This window comes from Lepidochelys olivacea (assembly GCF_965140295.1).
Source record: "Lepidochelys olivacea isolate rLepOli2 genome assembly, chromosome: 2".
NCBI lineage: Eukaryota > Metazoa > Chordata > Testudines > Cheloniidae > Lepidochelys > Lepidochelys olivacea.
In genome coordinates, this window is record NC_140412.1 from 122,047,423 (window position 1) to 122,068,509 (window position 21,087).

Here is a 21,087-nt window from a genome sequence, read left to right on the forward strand (position 1 = left end):
TTCACTATCAACAGAATTGCTAACTAAATTCCAACAGCAGGGCCAAATGGTGCCCTCAGTTACACCCACATATCCCCCGTTGTTTTCACCAGCATTAAAGCATGTGGAACTGAGCATAGAATTTGGTCTGCAGAACATTTATTACGCACAATGATTCACAAAGTGGGGGTTGGGGGAGGAGCTGATTTTCGGCTCCTGGGTTGAATGCCTAAGGCTGGAAGTTAGAACAAAACATCTTGCAAATCGTAAACGGAGCAGATTTGATAGTGCTGAACTGAGACCCAATTGACATGGAATCCCACAAAGCCATTTAATTGGTATGTCTACACTGTGATTGCAGCGTGGACGGGTGTAGCTGGTAGCTTTAATTTAGTTAGCATGGCTGAAAATAGAAGTGAAGACACAGTGGTGGGGGCTTCAGCATGGGCTAGCAACCTGAGTACATACCTGGGGTCCCTGGCGAGCTTTCACAGCCTCCGCTGAAGCCCACACCACCATGTCTTCACTGCAATTTCATCAAAAACCAAACAAACTCAGGTATGCCAACCTGTCCTGTAATCACACCTCCAGTTCAGTGCCGAGATACCCTTAGAGTCACTTTTCACAGTAGAAATGCACTGCCCAAATGCTCAAAATCATGCATCCCCTCCGTCCCATCAAGCGACACATTTCCAGTAGAGCGTCAGCCAAAAGCACAGCATTCTGTTCGGCTATTTACACCATGGTGATTGGTAGGAGTGTCTCAGATCTCAAAGCAGCAGTGACTAGACCCGAGGTTATGGGCTGCCCTCTAAACTCCTCTGTGATGTAGAAATAGGATTTGTTCTATACCCTTAATACGTTTTATATATTTTTTTTCTTTCCCTAGGATTAACCTTTTGTTACAGAGCTAGGTGAAGTATTGTTCCTCCGGAAATTACAGAGGATGAAGAAACTCTTACTGATATCTCAGCTGACAGATTGGTAAAATGAGCGCTTGTGTAGTGCCAGGCCTGGGCAAGCTTTCTGCAGGAGGAGGAGAGAGGTAGAGCCATTGATTGTCAATATATTGAGAGGTATTTTAAGATTAGACAACCACAGCTGCCATTAAAGAGCAATGCTCCTTGGTCTGCTGATCTTGCAGCTCTGAACAGCATGCGTGTGCTGATTGCCAGCAAAACAAAGGGTTCTTCCAAAGGGTATTGCTGATCCAAAGGGCACACTTTAAAAAAACCATGGTAGGTTGGTCCTAAGGGAACTTGAGCAACCAGGAAAGATTGGAGTTAGAAATGTGGGTGGATGCTTTACAGCCCGCAGACATTTCTAAATCCAAACAACATCCTGAGGAAGTGAGGCTGGGAAGGGACTTTCTCATGCAGTGTTCTTTCCCAGCTATTAACATCATTGTGCACCCTTCATGCAGCAGAAATGTAATCAATTGTCATAGACTAAAGCTGTTTAATCTGTCAAGGAACTCAATCTTTGAATCTACACACAGTACATTGCTGATATCCCCTCTCCATGCATTGAAGTATTATGTTCAGAAGAGTGGAATATGGGATGATGGATGGAGGTTTTCTGTCTAAATGCCTTCCACAAATTGAAAAGCATTCTGTTATCAACAATACTTCAGATATGCATGAAGTAATCACTTGAGACATGTAGGAACAGGTACAAGACACTGTGCAATGGATACGACAGCCAAATTCTTTAAGCATAGGTACCGAAAGTTAGGCACCTAAATCTGTAATCAGCCTGCTTTTCAGAGGTGCTGAATGCTCACAATTCTCATTAATGTCAACTCTGGGCTCCGAGCTTAAGAAAATTTGGCCTAAATATACTATCAATGATTAAGCAGGACAAAATATACAAAAATGTGCATCTGGGTGAATAACTGGGCTGACATTGCCTTCATTTGACCCTTCGCTTGTAAGCTGTTTGATACAGGGACCATCTTCTTTGTTCTGGGTTTGTACCTCACCTGGCACAATGACATCCTGCTCTAGGATTGGGACTCCTAGGAGCTACCACAATACAAATAAATAATAGTAATAAAATAACAAATCACTCATTTTTCAAAGATATCCTAAAACCTAGATTGCTTGAGGTCTCCTTGTAATAGCCTGTCCTCTCATTTCATTAGAAAGACAAATAAATGGCTGAAACGAAAACAGTGAGAAGACAATAAGAAAAGTAGTAACAAAATGAATGGCAAAAGAAAATTATTTCCATTTAAAATACATGGAGGGAGGAACTGATCGTAGGCTATGCAACCTTTTGACACTAATTCACTAATTTGACAATGGGCCAAACTGGTAATGAGTAGTAATGAAATATTTTACAATCTGATGACTATTCCATAGTCCTCCGTGAATGTATTGGTGATCTCAATTCACGTTCTAGTGGGTAGATGACAACATCTCACACACATACAAACCCACCACAGTTGACATTAATTGGTACTAATGGGATACTGATACTATTTACTTAACAGTCCTTCTCATCTGAAGATCTCTGAACACTTTAAAAACATCAATTAAACCTCGCAACATCCCTGTGAAATAGATTATTTCCATTTTACAGATAGAGAAACTGAGGCACAGAGGTGCCTGGAGAGATAAAATGAGCTAGGGAGAGAGCTGGGGCTAGAATCAAGGGGCAATAAAACACCCGCAGATTACTTGTGTCAGCTGACTCTGGCTCACGGGGCTCAGGCTACGGGGCTATTAAATTGTAGTGCAGACGTTCAGGCTCAGACTGGAGCCTGGGCTCTGGCACCCTCCCCCTCATGGGGTCCCAGAGCCTGGGCTCCAGCTCAAACCTAGCTGTTACAGAACATAGAAAGGGAAGTGCTTTTAGTATATTATAGAGGAAACAATAACACTGCTTTGGAACAAAGGCTCTACATTATAGATTTTATGTTATACACTGCTTGTTTTGTCACCATTGATTTATAAACTGCTCTTCTGTTTGCTTTGTAGCATTTCACAGGCTATTTCATACATAAATCCTTTATATTCCATAATATTTTATGTTTTCCCAGTAAGTATGGTCCCCCACAATTCTAGTGAAGTGACAACTTCTCTCTGTGAATGTATACTGTCACACCAAATTGACCCTCACACACGCAGCACTTCTGAGGAGGTTAGTGCAGAAAGATCCTTTAAAAAAAATTCTAGAACATTTTTAGGTGGTATAGATTTCCACTGTGATATTAGTTCAGCTCATACAAACAAACAAGAGGAGAGAAAGGCCAGCTTGTTTCAGCAGAGGGTCAGAATTTATCTCCCCAGCTTCCAACATGCAATCATATACAGGTGCCCAGAGATTTGGTTTATCAAGGATCGAAACTATTGCTTTCTGCAGAGCAGTACTAGCAAATATTTATTTTTGGTGCAGGGTCCAGGAAGCTGGAGGGAGGAGGAGAGGGAGAAAAGGGAGAAAATGCACGTTGTCCAGAAACCTGTTTTTCCTCTCTCCTCCAACTGAACAAGCCACTGTAAAATGTGACAAAACAGAAGAAACTTACAGAGACCAATTTTCAGATATAGGCAGCTTAATATGACACCAACACCATTATTTGAATGCTAAAAAGTCAGCATTTGAAATTATGTCAGTTTAATGAACCTTCAAGCCATTTTGTATATTAGGATCAGAGCTTGATGTGGAAAAAGAGAACACCCACAAGTACTTTTATAAGGGGAATAAGACATCATGCTTCAGGCCATAAACCAGTTAGGTGACAGCACTTTGGAAGGAAGATTCCTTCAGGGGCACATTAGTTCATAATTGTCCAGCCTGGTGTTTCTTGCACCTTCCTGCAATGCAGTTTGTGCTGGCCACTGTCAGAGACAAGGGGGACCACTGATCTGATGTGGTCCAGAAGTTCCTATATTCTGATGTTTCAGACTGGTGTGCACTTGCAGGGGGATGAATGCAATGATCTCCTAGGGTCTTTTTCCTATCCTAATTAGAATAATTAGTGCTTGATTTATTCTACTAATATTCTAATTCCATCAGATACTCAATATTTGTGCTGCACCCTAAACCTCTAACTGGAATGGGGAAAAAAAAAAAGATAGGCCCCCTTCTGCAAAATTCAGATCTTGCTTCAGACTTCCCATATATTCCAGGTACTTGGATTCTGGGGTTTGCTTTGGGGCCATCTCTCATTTTCAGATTTTGGAATTTGTTTTTTTGGACAGAATCAGCTGGATTTTTCTTTTTCCAAGCATTTCTTATTGGGACTAACTAAAAAATATAAAGGCAAGAGCAGGAAAGGACCATTCACAGCTTATCTTGTTCATTTCCTGAAATCCAAACAAAACAACAACAAAAAAGCAGCTATATCACAGCCCAGCCATTTACCCTATTTCCTTGCACTGAGGACGGGAGAGTCTAGACAAAGCTGAGTTTTGTGAAACCTTTACAATTTTTGCTGAAAATATATTCTGTAAAAGCTTTTTAGCTTTTCTAGCACATCTTTTAGCTTTTAGATGTGCTAGAAACATTTCAGTGTGGGTTGTTGGTTGGTTTGGGTTCTCTTTCTTGAAAGAACATTACCGAGCCCTGGTCTGCACTACGGGGTTAGGTTGAATTTAGCCACATTAGGTCGATTTTAAAATGACTGCGTCAACACAACCAACCCCATTCCGTCAACCTAAAGGGCTCTTAAAATCGACTTCTATACTCCCCGGCGAGGGGAGTAGCACTAAAATCGACCTTGCTAGGTCGAATTTGGGGTAGTGCAGATGCAATTTGACGGAACTGATCTCTGGGAGCTGTCGCAGAGGGCTCCAATGTGACCACTCTGGACAGCACTTTGAACTCTGATGTACTAGCCAGGTACACAGGAAAAGCCCCGGGAACTTTTGAATTTTATTTCCTGTTTGATCAGCATGGTGAGCGCAGCAGCAGGCCCCCCAGAATCATAAACAAGCTCCAGCATGGACCGAAAGGGAGACACTGGATCTGATTGCTGTATGGGGAGAAGACTCTGTGCAGGCCGAACTCCAATCAAAAAGAAGAAATGCTGATATATATGCCAAAATCGCACAGGGCATGGTGGAGAGAGGCTACAACAGGGACACACAGCAGTGCCGCATGAAAGTTAAGGAGCTCAAGCAAGCCTACGAAAAGACAAAGGAGGCAAAGGGTTGCTCCAGGTCAGAGCCACATACATGCTGCTTCTATGATCAACTGCATGGCATTCGGGGGGGCGGGGGGGACCTACCATTACACTACCACTGTCCGTGGACACCTGCAAGGGGGGTCTCATGCAACAGGGAGAAGGATTTTGTGGATGAGGAAGAGGAGGAGAAGAAGGAGAATGTGCAGCAGGCAAGCGTTGAATCCGTTCTCCCCAGCATCCAGGACCTTTTCATCACCCTGGAGCCAATACCCTCCCAAGGTGGGATCCCTGACTCTGAAGCCAGAGAAGGCACCTCTGGTGAATGCACATTTGTAACTACAATACAGGGTTTAAAAGCAATAGTGTTTAATGTGTGATTTGCCCTGAAGAACTGGGATGCATTTGCTGCCAGTACAGCTACTGGAAAAGTCTGTTAATGTGTCTGGGGATGGAGCAGGAATCCTCCAGGAACATCTCCATGAAGCTTCCTGAAGGTACTCTGAAAGCCTTTGCAGAAGGTTTCTGGAGAGGGCTGCCCTATTTCGTCCTCGACGGTAGGACACTTTACCACACCAAGCCAGTAGCAAGTAGTCTGGAACCATTGCAGCACAAAGCATGGCAGCAAATGGTCCTGGGTTTTGGTCGCAGTCAAGCAACATTCAGTCTATATCTTTCTGTGTTAGCCTTAAGAGTGATATTATTCATAGTCACCTGGTTGAAATAGGAGAATTTTTGTAACAGTAAAAGAACTCCGTTCATGCTGGGCTGTTCGCACTTGGCTAAAAGGGATCATCCTGGAGAATAGCTACGTGGCAGGGGAAGGGGTGAAGGGATCATCCCAGAGAATAGCAATGTGATGGCATGCGGGGAGTTGTGTGCTGCACATCTACCTGAAAACCGCAGCCCCTCCTTTTAAATGTGAAACCCAACCAGCATTGCTTGCTATGGGAAAGGAGGGTGCTGCAGTTTGAAACCATTCCCACATGTTATGAAGGCGTAAGAAGCCAACCCCGCATACCCTTTGGCTTATCATGGCTGCCTAGAAACCGAATTCTGTTGCCCAGCCATGTGTGATGTGTCACCATACCGGCAGGCGCTCAATATAAAAGGCAAAATGCGACCTTGTACCTAAAGCACATGTGCTGTCTGCTGTGAATTGCTTGATTCACTGTGAAAGAGTCTCCCTTTTGTTCTCAGAAATGTATCATCTTAAATTTTACTCTCCCTTTTTATCCCCCTGCAGGTGCAAATGTTTCTATGCTCCCCCTATCATCTCCGTCCCTGAGGTTATCGCAGATTAGAAAGTGAAAAAAATGCACTTGCAATTACATGTTTTCAGAGCTCATGCAGTCCTCCCACACTGATAGCTTAATGCATGGAGGCATTCAGTGGCAGAGGCCAGGAAAGCATTAAGTGACCGCGATGAGCAGAGGCTAACAGGGGAGCAAACGGATATGATGAGGCATCTGGTGGAGCTGTAGGAAAGCCAACAAGAGCACAGACCCCTGCTGCATCCATTGTATAACCGCCTGCCCTCCTCCCCAAGTTCCATATCCTCCTCACCCAGACACCCAAGAATGCAGGGAGGGGGGAGGCTCCGGGCACCCAGCCACTCCACTCCAGAGGATGGCCCAAGAAGAGAAGGCTGTCATTCAAACAATTTTGATTTGTAGTGTGGCTACAATAAGCAATGTGGCCTTGTCCTTCCCTCCTCCCCCACCCCACCCGACCCAGGGTACCTTGTCAGTTATCTCATTTTTTTTTAATTAATAAAGAAAGAATGCATGGTTTCAAAACAATAGTTACTTTATTTCCTTTGCCAGCTGTGGTTGAAGGGGGGAGGGTGGTTGGCTTACAGGGAATTAAAATCAACAAAGTGGGCAGGTTTGCAGCAAGGAGAAACACACACAACTGTCACACCGTAGCCTGGCCAGTCATGAAAAGGTTTTCAAAGCTTCTCTGATGCGGAGCGCACCTAGCTGTGCTCTTCTTATAGCCCTGGTGTCTGGCTGCTCAAAATTGGACGCCAGGCGATTTGCCTCAACCTCCCACCCCACCATAAACGTCTCCCCCTTACTCTCACAAATATTACGGAGCACACAGCAAGCAGCAATAACAAGGGGAATGTTGGTTGTGCTGAGGTCTAAACTAGTCAGCAAACAGTGCCAGTGACCTTTTAAATGTCCAAAGGCACATTCTACCACCATCTGCACTTGCTCAGCCTATAGTTGAACTGCTCCTTACTACTGTCCAGGCTGCCTGTGTACGGCTTCATGAGCCATGGGAGCAAGGGGTAGTTATCTATCTAAAGGATAACTATTGGCATTTCAACATCCCCAACGGTAATTTTCTGGTCTGGGAAGAATATTCTTGCAGTTGCTCAAATAGCCCGGAGTTCCTAAAGATGTGAGTGTCATGCACCTTTCCCAGCCATCGCATGTTGATGTCAGTGAAATGTCCCTTGTGATCCACCAGCACCACTGAGAAGTATCCCTTGCGGCTTAAGTACTGGTTGGCAAGGTGGTCCAGTGCCAAGATAGGAATATGCGTTCCATCTATCGCCCCACCGTTAGGGCACCCCACTGCAGCAAAGCCATCTGGTATGACCTGCACATTTCCCAGAGTCACTACCCTTGATAACAGAACATTTGTGATTGCATTGGCTACTTTGATCACAGCAGTCCCCACAATAGATTTGCCCACTCCAAATTGATTCTTGACTGACCGGTAGCAATCAGGCGTTGCAAGCTTCCACAGGGCTATCGCCACTCACTTCTCAACTGTCAGGGCAGCTCTCATTTGGTATTCCTGTGCTTCAGGGCAGGGGAAAGCAACACACAAAGTTCAAGGAAAGTGGTCTTACGCATGCAAAAGTTTTGCAGCCACTGTGAATCATCCCATACCTGCAACACTATGCGGTCCCACCAGTCTGTGCTTGTTTTCCGGGCCCAGAATCAGCGTTCCACTGTATCAACCAGCCCCACTGTCGCCAAGATGTCCCAATTGCCACAACCCATGCTTTCAGGAATGTCTGTGTCCATGTCCTCCTCACAATCGTCCTCATGCTGGCGTCTCTTAGTCCGGTTCTACACATACTCCAGAATAATGCGCAAGGTGTTTACAATGCTCACAACAGCAGCGGTGAGCTGAGTGGGCTCCATGCTTGCCATGCTATGGTGTCTGCACGGGTAACCCAGAAAAAAAGATGTGAAAGGGTTGTCTGCCATTGCTTTCATGGAGGGAGGGAGGGAGGGAGAGAAGAAGGGGAGACTGTTGACTTGTACCCAAAACCACCTGCAACAATGTTTTTGCCCCATCAGGCATTGGGAGCTTAACCCAGAATTCCAATGGGCAGCGGAGACTGCAGGAACTGTGGGATAGCTACCCACAGTGCACTGCTCCATGAGTCAATGCTAGCCACGGTATTGAGGATGCACTCTGCCGACTTAATGCGCTTAGTGGGGACATACACAATTGACTGTATAAAATCGATTTCTAAAGAGCGACTTCTATAAAATCAACCTAATTTTGTAGTGTAAACATACCATACGAATGAATGAAGTACTTGACTGTGAAGCCCTCACTCACACTGGGAAATAGCTACTCACATGAGGCAGTCCATTAACTACCTGAGTAACTGCTCATCACAGTGCAAGCGGGGTTGACAGCTTTGCTTGTGAACTTCTATGCCTCCCTTACCTGGGTAGGTCACCTGCATTTGGATCTCTTGCTCTAAATGTATTTTTAAGGCTCTCTCCAATTATCCTTCCCCTATTCAATTCTCTGGTTCCCACCTCACTCTCTCGCAGGCTGTCAGGCTAACTGTGATCAGCTGACTGGGAGGATGGAGGTAAGTGAACTCAAATTATCCTCTCCGGTAGCTTATTTTTTAAAGTGACTTTTTTGGCCCATGAAAGGTGGCATATTGAGAAACAGCAACAAGACAGCTCGGCACACATTACCCCACCTGGTACTAGAGGAAATTCATTTGCCATTCTTTCCCATTCCATCCATGGCTGTCTCTGCGGAGACCACCTGTAGTGCTATATATAAAGTTAATTCTAGTGATGTAGACACCCGCCTGTGGAAAAATGCTGCAAACCCTCCACTTATTTCATGTACAATATCAAACAGCATTTAGCTTGTAATGACTTGATTACTCCTGACCTATGCTATTCGTTTGGTAAATTTATTTTAAGCCTTTTTCATACACTTCAGCACATCATGCTTTCAGAACTGGAAGAAATACTGAAACAGAAAAAAGACAGCCCTAGTGGATCTGTGCTTCCCATACAGCTGAAATAAAAAATGCTGAAGAACCCACAAGAAATCTCATTCTCGTGAGTTTCTGGACCAATTTCCAAATCTGTTTGGATAAATCTCGATAAACGTGAATTTTTGAATGATTATTAGTTAGCATCCAAAAATTCACATATTTCTACTGAAGTCAATGGAAAATCTTCCACTGATTCAGTAGGAGAAGGGATTTGACTCCAAATTCTGAATGCCTCAGCTTTTGGGTCCTCATTTAGTTTTCACATACTGAGCATTCAAAACCTGAAGATCCCCAAATTAGTGGCCTTTTTACTTGCCCAAGTTATTGTCAGAAGTTAAGGGCAGTATGCACTCTGCTGGATGGGAAAAAATAGGTGCTCTTTTCCACCAATTACATCTCATAATAGATTCCTGATGAGAAGCAGAGGCAGGATCAAAACAGATCAATCTGATCCAGACTTGGTGCTCTAAAAAAAACCCCCAAGTTTTACAGTATGACCCTCTCCCTACCCCACTGCTTAACTTGCCCAATCATCAACTCATTTTCGAAAAGCCTTTGAGCCACCTTCAGACAGTACTACCTTTTGGGGCCAGGTTCATCTCAGTAAAAATCAAGTCATGTAAATCACAATAGTTGTCTTCTGATAATGTCAAAATAGCTGAAAAAATTATCTGAAAGCTTGTAAAACAAACAAGCTGCCCCACCACATCCTGGCACATATTGAAGGCCAAGTTGCATAACAATGAAAATAGAGGTTACAATAGAAATACTGATAATCTTAACTACTGTACAGTGGGACTCACTGCACTGTTGTACCATACAGCTTTTCATTTTTCTTTGTTTTTTTTATTCCTCCTTACTTGAGCCACAGTGTCCATCCATCTCTAAATGTTGACAACTTAACCTGACACAAATCCCCCAGACTAGCTTTCTGTCTTTTCCATTTTCAGTTCTAATTTCCCTTGTGGATTTGTAATCCACTCTCAGATCATTAATATCTTTCAGTGGCAAATGCTTTCCAGTGTATAGCCCATAACTACTTCCCTCCCACCTATCTCCTTTTGTCTATTACTTCCAATAAGAAATGAAACCATTTCAACCTCTCTCCGATGTTTACCCCATGATTTTTAATCCCATAATGTCCATTTTGCCCTGCTAACACCGTTGCTATTCGCCCAAAATCTCACTTTCTGCAGACTCAAGCATCTGAGCATGGGCTTTTCTGATTAACCAGGATATGGCATTTGCGAAGAAAGCTCTCCCTGGCACTCATGAAAAGAGAGCAGGAATCAGAGTCTGAGTAGGACGTTTGGACCTTTGTTTTTGGGGGGCACAGACTGCTTTTGTATTTGCAGTGTTGCCAACTGTCATCACCAGAAGCAGGAATCATGAGCTTGTTTATTCAGAACAAAAAGCAAGTTTCCAGCTCTAATGGTTGCAGAGAAAAGCAAGTGCAGCAGAAACCAGAAGGCAAAGAAAAGGAACCTAACATTTGTTATTATTTTAAACATCTCGTGATTTTTAAGCCACTCAAGATTTGAGGGCCTCTTAGGAATGGCAATACTGTGTGTTCAAGCACTGTGTTGGTGCTTAACAAATTAATAATATTATCTATTTGCATTGTTTCCTATTTAATTCCATTCTTTATCGTCTCTGTTTAAGTGCCCCCCCCCCCAAAAAAAAAGTTACTATAAACTGAATACAAGAGAAGCTCCTCATAACTCTCCCTTGTCTATTGAGACTGAGTACCAGTTCCACAGGCCCTTGCTAGCCTGAGATCTGTGAAATCTCACCTGTGTGGAAGTAGGGTACACTATCCACGGAACATCATGGGGTCAATTATCCCACTTCAGTGGGAGCTGTGTGAATGCAGTCAACAGGATAATCAAGCCAATGGTCCATTAGGCCAGGATCCACAAAGGAACCTAGATACCTAGAAAAATCACAGGAACAATATGATCCACAAAGCCTGAGTTAGGCACCAAGGCTCCATGTACGATAAATGGGGAGAGAGAGGCACCAAAGAATCCAATCCACAAAAGCCAGCATGCTAGACAGGGAGCCTCCTAAAGAAGAGTAAGATTGATTCTATAGCCTGGTGGTTAGGGCACCTGAGGTAGGATGCCCAAGGCCCAGTCCCCCTACTCCAATGACTCTGTAATTACAACCTTTTATCACCTGCTTTGCTTTTACTATGTTCTTTTGTAATTTTTGCTGGCGACAGTTTTGTCCTCCTGTCATCCCAAAAATTTGTTGTTGCTTGACTACGTTAATGAGGGAATTGTTCTCATATTCATGTTCTCATCAATTAACTTTTGTAAATGTTCAACACATCCTCTGATCTATGCAATACTAGAGTGCCATAATTGGGTAGGCAGTGGGTCTAGTGGCTAGGCCAATTGACTGGGAGTCAAGAGATTTGGGTTCTAGTCCCAGCTTTGCCACTGACCTACTGTATGACTTTCACTCCACACCACAGTTTCCCTTCTCTCTCTCTTCTGTTTAGAGAGTAAGCTCTTCAGGGAAGGGACTGTCTTTTAATGTGTGTTTGTACAGTGCCTAGCACAACGGGACTCCAGTTTTGGTTGGAGCCTTTGGGCCCCTATTGTAACACAAGTGAGAGTGACAGATTAATTTTTCTCAGTTCTTCATTCTCATTTTAATTCATTCCACTAACCCCAGGGAAGGCATGTGTTTCATGGGCAAATCGAGTATTTTTAGGGGTTTTTTTTCATTGTCACCATCTTTATAGTAAAGGCAGTTTCACGGCAGTTTGATAAGACAGGGTTACTGCCTGTTTTGCCCAAACACTGGCTGTTTATGGTTTCCTCCCCTTGAACTGCACACAGACTTCTTCTCGATTTACAGAGATCAGATTGGGCCATTGCATTTCCATACCAACAGTTCTCTGCTGGCCTTATCAGTTCCTCCAGCATTTAAGCTTTGACAAAAAACATACATTTCTAGCCCTTGATGGCTTGGTTAGAACCTTCTGACTGGCCTAATGCATCACTGTCTTCGGTGAGTCTTCAGATGAACTAAAACAATAACTCAGATAAGTGTGAACTGGGCCCTCATCTCAATGCGATTAATTCTGGAGTCTAATTATTACAATTTCAATTCCATCATCATTAATGGAATGTTACAAAGAATGCAGGCCATACATACATGATGGAGGATATTACCCTGGGAAGAAATGACTTTGAAAAAGACATGGGATCATCAGGTGACCATGAACTCCCTGTATGATGCTGTGGCCAAAAGGGCTACTATGATCCTTGGATGCATAACTAGAGGAATCTTGCATGGGAGTTCAGAGGTTATATTATCACTGCACTTGGCACTGATGTGATCACTGTGGGAATAATGTGTTCAGTTCTGGTGTTCCCAATTCAAATTGGAGCTGGTTCAGAGAAGAGCCAAAAGAATGATAAAGGGATTGGAACACATGCCATAGTGAAAGGCTCAAGGACCTCAATTCCTTTGGTTTAAAAGAAGACTTGATCAGTCTAAAAGTATCCACTTGGGGAAACATTTGATAATAGGGGGATTTTCAATCTAGCAGGGAAGGGTATAACAACTTCCAATGGCTGGAAGGTGAAGCTAGACAAATTCAGACTAGTAATAAGGTGCAAATTTTTAACAGTGAGGGTAATTAACCATTAGAACAATTTTCTGAGGGGTATGATGGATTATTCATCACTGGCCATTTTTAGAAATCAAGACTGGGTTCCCCTCTCTCCCCACCCCCCCAAAAGATATGCTCTATTTGAAACAGGAATTAATTCAGGTAAGGACTGTGACCTGTGTTATACAGAGGTTAGACTACATGACCCAAGTGGTCCCTTTTGGCTTTATACTTTATGAATCTATAACCACATCACTAATTGTTTTATCGTAACATCCGGCTTAAGAGTAGAGCCTGAGACAGTGTGTGTAGCTTGAGCATAGAACCTCCATTATTCTCCTTTTCCCAAATCTGACCCTCAAGCTGTGCAAACAGAAACACAAATAAACACTTACGATAATTCCGCAAAGAATTTGACTTTCCAGTTACTCGATAAACAAATTGAAGTGAACATTCCATTAAATGAGAAAACAACAACGCTGCCCTCTAGTGACCATTGTCGCCATGTGCAAGAAAAATACAACCATCTGCTTCAACACCTAATCTCTGCTTAATAAAATGTAGGAGTCTGTCATTTAATAGCAAAGGTAAGACTCTTTCTTTATCACTGCACTCCCCCTCACCCGCCCCCCAGGCTGGGGAGAAAGTCTTGGGAACAAGTCAAATGATTAACTCAATCTGCATACTAATCTTGAGATATAAATAATAGGGCCTGAATCCTCTTGCACCAGTTTTCAACAATGTAATTTCATTGACTTCAACAGAATTACTGCTACTGTGGGCCCAGATTCAAGAGAGCATACATATTCAGGATGCTACTTAAACACATGCTTAAATTTCATTGAGGTAAATGGGATTTAAAACCTCTTCTGAAGGTGAAGCACCAGCGTAGGTGCCATCCTGCATAGAATGAAGTTAAGTGGTCTCCTGAATCAAAACTGTACATTGGTGGGAGACCGGTTAATTCCCAGCATGCAAGGGAGAAGAGCAAAAGGATATTATAAGGTACACCTTGCACCATGATGAAAGGCGATCTATCCTAGAAATACATAAACTGTACATCCCTTCACAGCTGCAGAAAGTGAACTGGTAATAGTAATGAACTATTCATAGATTCCAAGGCCAGTCAGGACTATTGTGATCATCTAGTTTGACCTAACTATGCTATCTGGCTTTTTAAAAAGCCCTCAGCTGAAAGCTATATTCAGTAAAGAGGAAGAAAACTTGTTCTGTTAGTGAACCTTAAAAATATCCCATAATGCAAGTATTATGATTACTTTATATTAATAGTACTCTAGGCCTCCAGGAAGTGTAAATGACTCTGATACACTTTTATCACTAATACTGTATCTAGTAAATAGAACAGGATTCTTGGATTGTAGTCCCAGCTCTGCCATTGATATACTGTGTAACTATGAAAATTCACATAACTTACCTTTGTATATAAGAAATTACAAACATTCCATGAAGAGGTCCATTACTAAGGATGGTAAGAAGAAAGAATCTCACTGGGCAAGCTTGGCTAGTGTTACTTAAATTGTAACTAAGATACCTAAGGGAAATAATGTGACCTATGAAGTTTTCTGTCAGTCAATGACAAGAGGGGTAAACAATGTAACCTAAGAACTAGAGATCAATGGAAGAGCAATCTTTGTAAACAGATGAGGGTTATGTGCTCCTGACAGTCTTGAGCTTTGTGTTTATTTCATCTTTTGAAACTTTTAAATAATACATACACAAGGATCAAGTGATATCCACCCATTTGTACAGGAGTTGTGACAAGCAGGCTTAGTCAAGGGAACAAACCATAAAAGGACATAATTTATGTCAAAAGCTGGAGAAAGAGGGAATGGTTAAACAGTACAAAATACAGTTATGTTTGCATGGTTGATAGAGATGAATTCACCTAGATACCTTTGGTTGTGAAACATTGTCCAGGTGGGTAAGTATTCTGTCTTCAGCAAAGCAATACAGCTTGTTGCAAATATATTAGGTAGCTTGTCCATCTGCAGCCTGGAAACAGTAATGGTGCTGCACGCCTGGTTCTACTCTCAAGGAAGGTGTTTCATCCCTACCTGTTGAATGACTGTAATGTTTAATGAACATCTGAGAGAAGCTAATAGTTGACATCTGATGAGATGCTCAAAAAGGTGTTGCCTGCTTTGGCCCCTACATCATTAAACATGGGACAAAATGGATAAATCAGTTCTGCTCCTCTCTCTTTAATGGTTTAGGAAATCCATCCCCGGCTTGCAGTTAAGTTAAGCTGGTAAAACAGGGTACTATCTGAAGTACTGGGTGAGAGCAGAGGGTGTGGTAGAGGGAAGAGGGAGTTAATGTTGTTTTTAGAATGATCTGCAAAGGAGCATTCTGGTGTTGGGATAATATGGACCTTTGAAAAGTGACTGAAAAAGCCATGTTTTATAAGTACTATTCCCTCCCTGTCTCTTTCTCAGATTGTGTAGTGATCTCATAAGCTACTTGGATGACAGCAAGTATGGGAGAACTAAGAACTGTGCAGATGAACATACCTGCAATGGGAAAACACCACACATAAATAATAAAAAACACTTTGTAAAATTTCAGAGAGATGATGAAGGGAGTACATAAAGGTACTGTAGAATACCAGAAACTATCCCTGGTGCATTTGTGTGCAGTAGTGCTAGCCATGGGATAAACTGCAGCTTCATGTGACAAGTGACATTTACCAGGCACCTTTGATAATCTATCTGCTAATTCATGCCCCCTTTACCCCCCGGACTATGTCTAACATTCCAAGCTCCTAAACTTCTAGACAGCAGCCATACAAAAAATACCCTCTGCCACATAAATGTTTCTTTTAGGCCCTCAAATCTGGCATAAGAGAGAAGTGGCTGAGCATCTCACAACTGCTTCTCACATCAGTTTTTCTAAGGTCTCTCAGCTGAAATATAACAAAAATAAAAACCCAACAAAATTTTGGTGCCAGTTAAATAAGCTCCTTTCAGCAGTCTGGTGGTTTTGAGATGCTACCCATGAAGTGAGATGGATGGATGAACAATCAAACTGATTACAAAGAAACTGCTGACATAATGCTTTGGTAGGTAACATTTTGCACAGTGTAACACAGAGATACCATATAAAACAGACATAGCTTTGTCTGGGTTGAGAACTTTCCTCATCCTATGCCTCATCTACTATCCTTTAGCCAAACAACTGGAATGTCATTAAAATGAGGGTGATTAGCTTTCAAGCAATTTTCTCTGTCTCACATAGAGGAATCTTCATATCATTCCTCTGTGAAAGCATTAAAACTTTGTCTGTGAAGGAGCAAGAACACCCTGAAGATTTCACCATCGCCTGTCTTCAGTTGTCAGGCATCACATCTAATTAGGTCAAAGTCCCTACATTTATGGCAATGCATGGTAAATTGTGGCATTATCTCTTTGCAAACAGGGGTGGATGCAATTACTCTATAACCTTCCAGATATTCTGCATCTAGTTCCTTCTTTGATCTATCAAAGGTAGTGAATTTGTTTGTTGCTTTCTTATTACAAGTGCTTTGCTTCCTCTACTAGATGTCAAAGGCCTCAAATCCCATATAAGTGTACTAGCAAGCTGTGTGTGTGTTGTGTATAAATGACAATATGGCAGTAGTGGGATAGCAGAGATGCATAGAAGCATTGGTTGGGGAAGAACTGCACAATGTCTATCTATACCTTACCTGCCTTGTTCCAGTGTTATAAGTCTCTCATTTTTACTTCCTTATGCAACAGGCTACAATGCTTTAAGGAATAACAAACTAGGCTTGTAACCATTACAAATCTGAAGCTTTCCTTCCCACCACCCCAGCATTGCCATGAGCTCAGGGCAAGTAGTAACATTGCCAATTTGGTACAACAAAAGCTACGCTGAGAAAGAAGTTTCTGGATGTAACAATAGCACCTAAAAGTTGTGAGCCACTGAATAAACCTTCCTTATTTTATAATTCTATCACTTTGGGCCACGTGCTGCACTCACTGAAGTTAGCGCCAAAACTTTCATTGACTTAGGGCCTGACCCAAAGCCCACTGAAGTCCTTCAGTGAGCTTTGTATTAGGCCCTTAAATGGTGCAAGGGTACAGCCCTTTGTGCCCCAGTCTTGCCAGGTGATGAGCACCCTTAACTCTCAATGAAATCAATAGAATTAAGGGTGCTCAGCACCTAACATGGGCTGGCTCATAGTTTCTGTATACAGTTCTGTTCTGCAATCCAAGAACAAGTTGACTTAGCTCCCAAGTTAATACCTGTTGTACGTAGGAGATGTGAGTGAGTCACAGCTCATGAAGTGATTTCTTTTTCTTATTTTGGCTGAAGAGGACTATGGAAATCTCTAGTCCCTTTCCAAAGCCTTTCATTAAAAGCAACCCATAAAGCAGTCTCTGGAAGTTTTGGGAGGCCTTTAAAAATTAAAATTCTCTTTTATTGAACAAATGGACAGGTTGAAAGGATTCAGAAAATAATTAATTTGAAAATAATTAAAAATAAAGAGAAGCCCTGTGTGTTTTGAAGTTCTGGGTAATATTGAAGTAGCATTAAAAAATTTCAAAGGACATTTACTGTGAACAGGTTCTTTGAAATAATTGGGGAAGAGAAAGGTTTGGCTATCAAATTAATGAAGAATTATGAATGTCCCCTGTTGAACTCCCTCCTACCCAATCAACATATTTTAATTACATGCATCTAAGTGAACACATTTTTAAAATGTATGTTTGCTTTGCAGACACATGCAGGGAGCTGTTATTTTATATGTGTATTTTATTTTTGCCAGAGGTATATATATATACACACACACACACTGAGAGTATGTGAAAGGCCTGATGACAGACTACTACAGTTAGCCAGGATGGGTTTCAGAGTAGCAGCCGTGTTAGTTTGTATCCGCAAAAAGAACAGGAGTACTTGTGGCACCTTAGAGACTAACAAATTTATTAGAGCGTAAGCTTTCGTGGGCTACAGCTCACTTCATCGGACACATAGGATCGTGTCCCTAACCTCTGTTTGCCAGAAGCTGGGAATAGGCAACAGGGGATGGATCACTTGATGATTACTTGTTCTGTTCAGTCCCTCTGGGGTACCTGGCATTGTCTGATGACAGGATACTGGGTTAGATGGACCTTTGGTCTGACCCAATATGGCCGTTCTTATGTTCTTAGAGAAAATGTCTTCCTTGCCAACCATCATCACTACCTAGTGCAGTGCAGAGGTCTAATATTTCCAAAAGAAACCCATTGGGGCAGACTGAAGGCACCCAAAGCTGAGACATAGCAACAGTCTTTATATATATATATATATATATATATATATATATATATATATATATATAAAAATATAAATAAAATAGCAAAAATATAAGACCCTAAACATACACTGGCATGCACTAGCATGGACACCTGCACCTATGCAGGGTTCTATTGATTTCAGTGTGACTCCACATGGACACACAGATCCATCACACTCGTTTGTTCCAATGCATAATCAGTGTTTAGGACTATAATACCCCAAAATGCTCTTGTGTCATTATAGTCACTTCTGTTTGGGACCATTACCACAGGATAGTCTAGTATTCATGGGGGAGGAAGAAATACTTGTTTCCTAGGCTTTTAAAGCCTATGTGGGGGGCCATGCATCTGGCATTATTCATGGAACTTGGAGAAAGGTCTCCAGACTTCCGCTTCAAGTTCTTCTGGTGACTTTCTCTGTGGAGTTTGACAAGTCACTTTGGGCCAGATCCATACTTGTGTAAATCAGGGTAGCTTTGTTGATCTGAATGGTGGTTTCAGCATCCTGTGTAACTGATGCAGAGGGGCAGCAGCTGCTATTCCAGCCCATGTATCCTGCACCTTGATCCTGAGTTGAAAGATTTCACCTCCACACAGCCTCCAACTTCTAAACTCTACTGCCATAGTGCCTGGTGACTAGCTTCATTAACTGCGTTTAAAAAGTTCTGAGATCAGAAGATAAAAATTGACATAATATTACTTGGTTTACAAATTAATTTGATGGGCTCATATTGTCCAGTTGAGCTGGTCCTGTGGTGCTCTGCCAAAACTCCAGCTGACTTCAAATGGGAGTTTTCTACTGCAAGGAAAGCAGTGTTGTGTCCTTTGCATAGTAAATGTCAAAAGAGTTGTGATCAGTCTTATGAATGAGTTATGGAGAAAAAGTAACAGTTAGACCTTATAGGCTCTAGAGCACGCTGTGATACCAAGTGCCAATGAGAGGCCATCCCCAATCATTTCTATATTTGTGGCTCCCCCACACCCTTGCTCATAAAATGTCCATATTTTGTTTTTTCTCTTTTACTTCTGTTACTGGTCCAGTCACTCCAATGTAGGGTAGATCCAACTCTTAATGGAGGTCTTTCTTCTGATTTACATGAGGTAAACTCCCTGCCTAATTAAGGTTAAAAATCTGATGCTCAAATAATCAATAACTGACTTCTTGATTGCTATAAAGTAGAATTTATGGAGAAGAGTGCAACAGACTGCCCTGTATGGTGGCCCGGCACTAGCAGAGCGGAACATTTTTTAGTCAAATAGTTACTTCACTGAAAAAAATGCAGGGGTGTTTATTTGGGGCAGGGGAAGGGAGAGAGAGAGTGACTCAGCAGAGTTGTCACTTCTCTCCCAGCCCCAAAACATGTGCTGCCACACCCAGTCTCAGTCAAGAAAGCTTATTTTCATAACAGGGTTAACAAACACAGTCTTAACTCAGGCCACCTCACCCAGGGATCTGTGGCACTCCAGCCTGTCAGCCTCCCACCCTCTATCAGCTCTGCTCCTCCCTGTTGGAGCAGCTGCCACAGGGCTGCTTTCCTAAGCCTCTGTCCCCTGGTTCCAGAGACCCACCACAGACGCTACCTTCACTCCACTGTGACATCCTCTCCCTAGGGCTCAGGCTATCACAGTCCTTCCACTTGCCTACTAGCAGCCCTTTATAGATCCAGGTGTAGCTGAGCCCTCTGTAATTAGCTGAATTGGGCTCACATGCTGCAGCCCAGGGGCCCTCAGCTCAGTCTATCCACAGAGAGCAGCTACCCTGGCACCGCTAATTTGAGTTGAATTCAGCAGCTACTTTCAGAGGAAATGAGGATTTTTTTTTAAAAGAAAAGGTGAGATAGTTTGGCACTTCATAAACGATCCATTTTGAAACAAACTTTCATTTCAAAATGTTGTTTCAAAATGACATTTGAAAGGTTTCGTTCTATTGGAATGAATTTTTTTAGGATTTTTATTTTGGTGAGAAAAACAAAACAAAAAATCAGTTGTGGTTTGTGAAATGAAACAATTTCTCTGCTAGATGTTTTGGTTCAGTCATTGAACCGAAAAAATCAGTTATTACTTCAGCTTGAGTCACGAGAGTATTTAAACAATAAAGGGATTCCCCTCCCCGATCGGCAGACACCAGCTCTGAAGCCCACTGAATGGACTTTAAATTAAGCCCTAGCTGTATTTGCTGAGGGAGCTGAGACTATCAGAAAAGCCAAAAATTGATCTTGTGTTTAGGCAGTCAGCTAAGCTTGCCTCAGCTGCAGGTTACTCTTTATTTACCTTGTAGCTTGCATATGAAAAAGAGCAGATCTTTTTTTCTGATGCTCAAAAATGGACAGACACATTAAATTAAATACGGCAAACCAAAGAACCTCAGAGTAAACAAAATCAGTATTTATTCTAACATGTATAATTTGTGTACATTGTTGCTATATATTGTTCACAAGGGAATACATCCCCCAGATACAAGTGTTAATCTATAAAACCATATTCCAAAAATAAAATTATGTGTTATATAAGCATCCACACATTTCCAGGTCCTCGCTCTATTACACCTATTGTTGAGCTTGAAGAAAATGTTGCTGTATGGGACACAAACATGTGTGCTACTGCATCTAAGTGTGATCACGCATGAGTTTAGTGACTTTAGCAATGTAGCTAAAACAACGTATTTACAAAGAGATACCTTGATGCAGTTTTCATCTAGTATTTTATATAGGTAGGTAGTTGTTGCACTATAAGCCTTCATGGAAGGTGATATTGACAGTCTAATGTCGCTAAA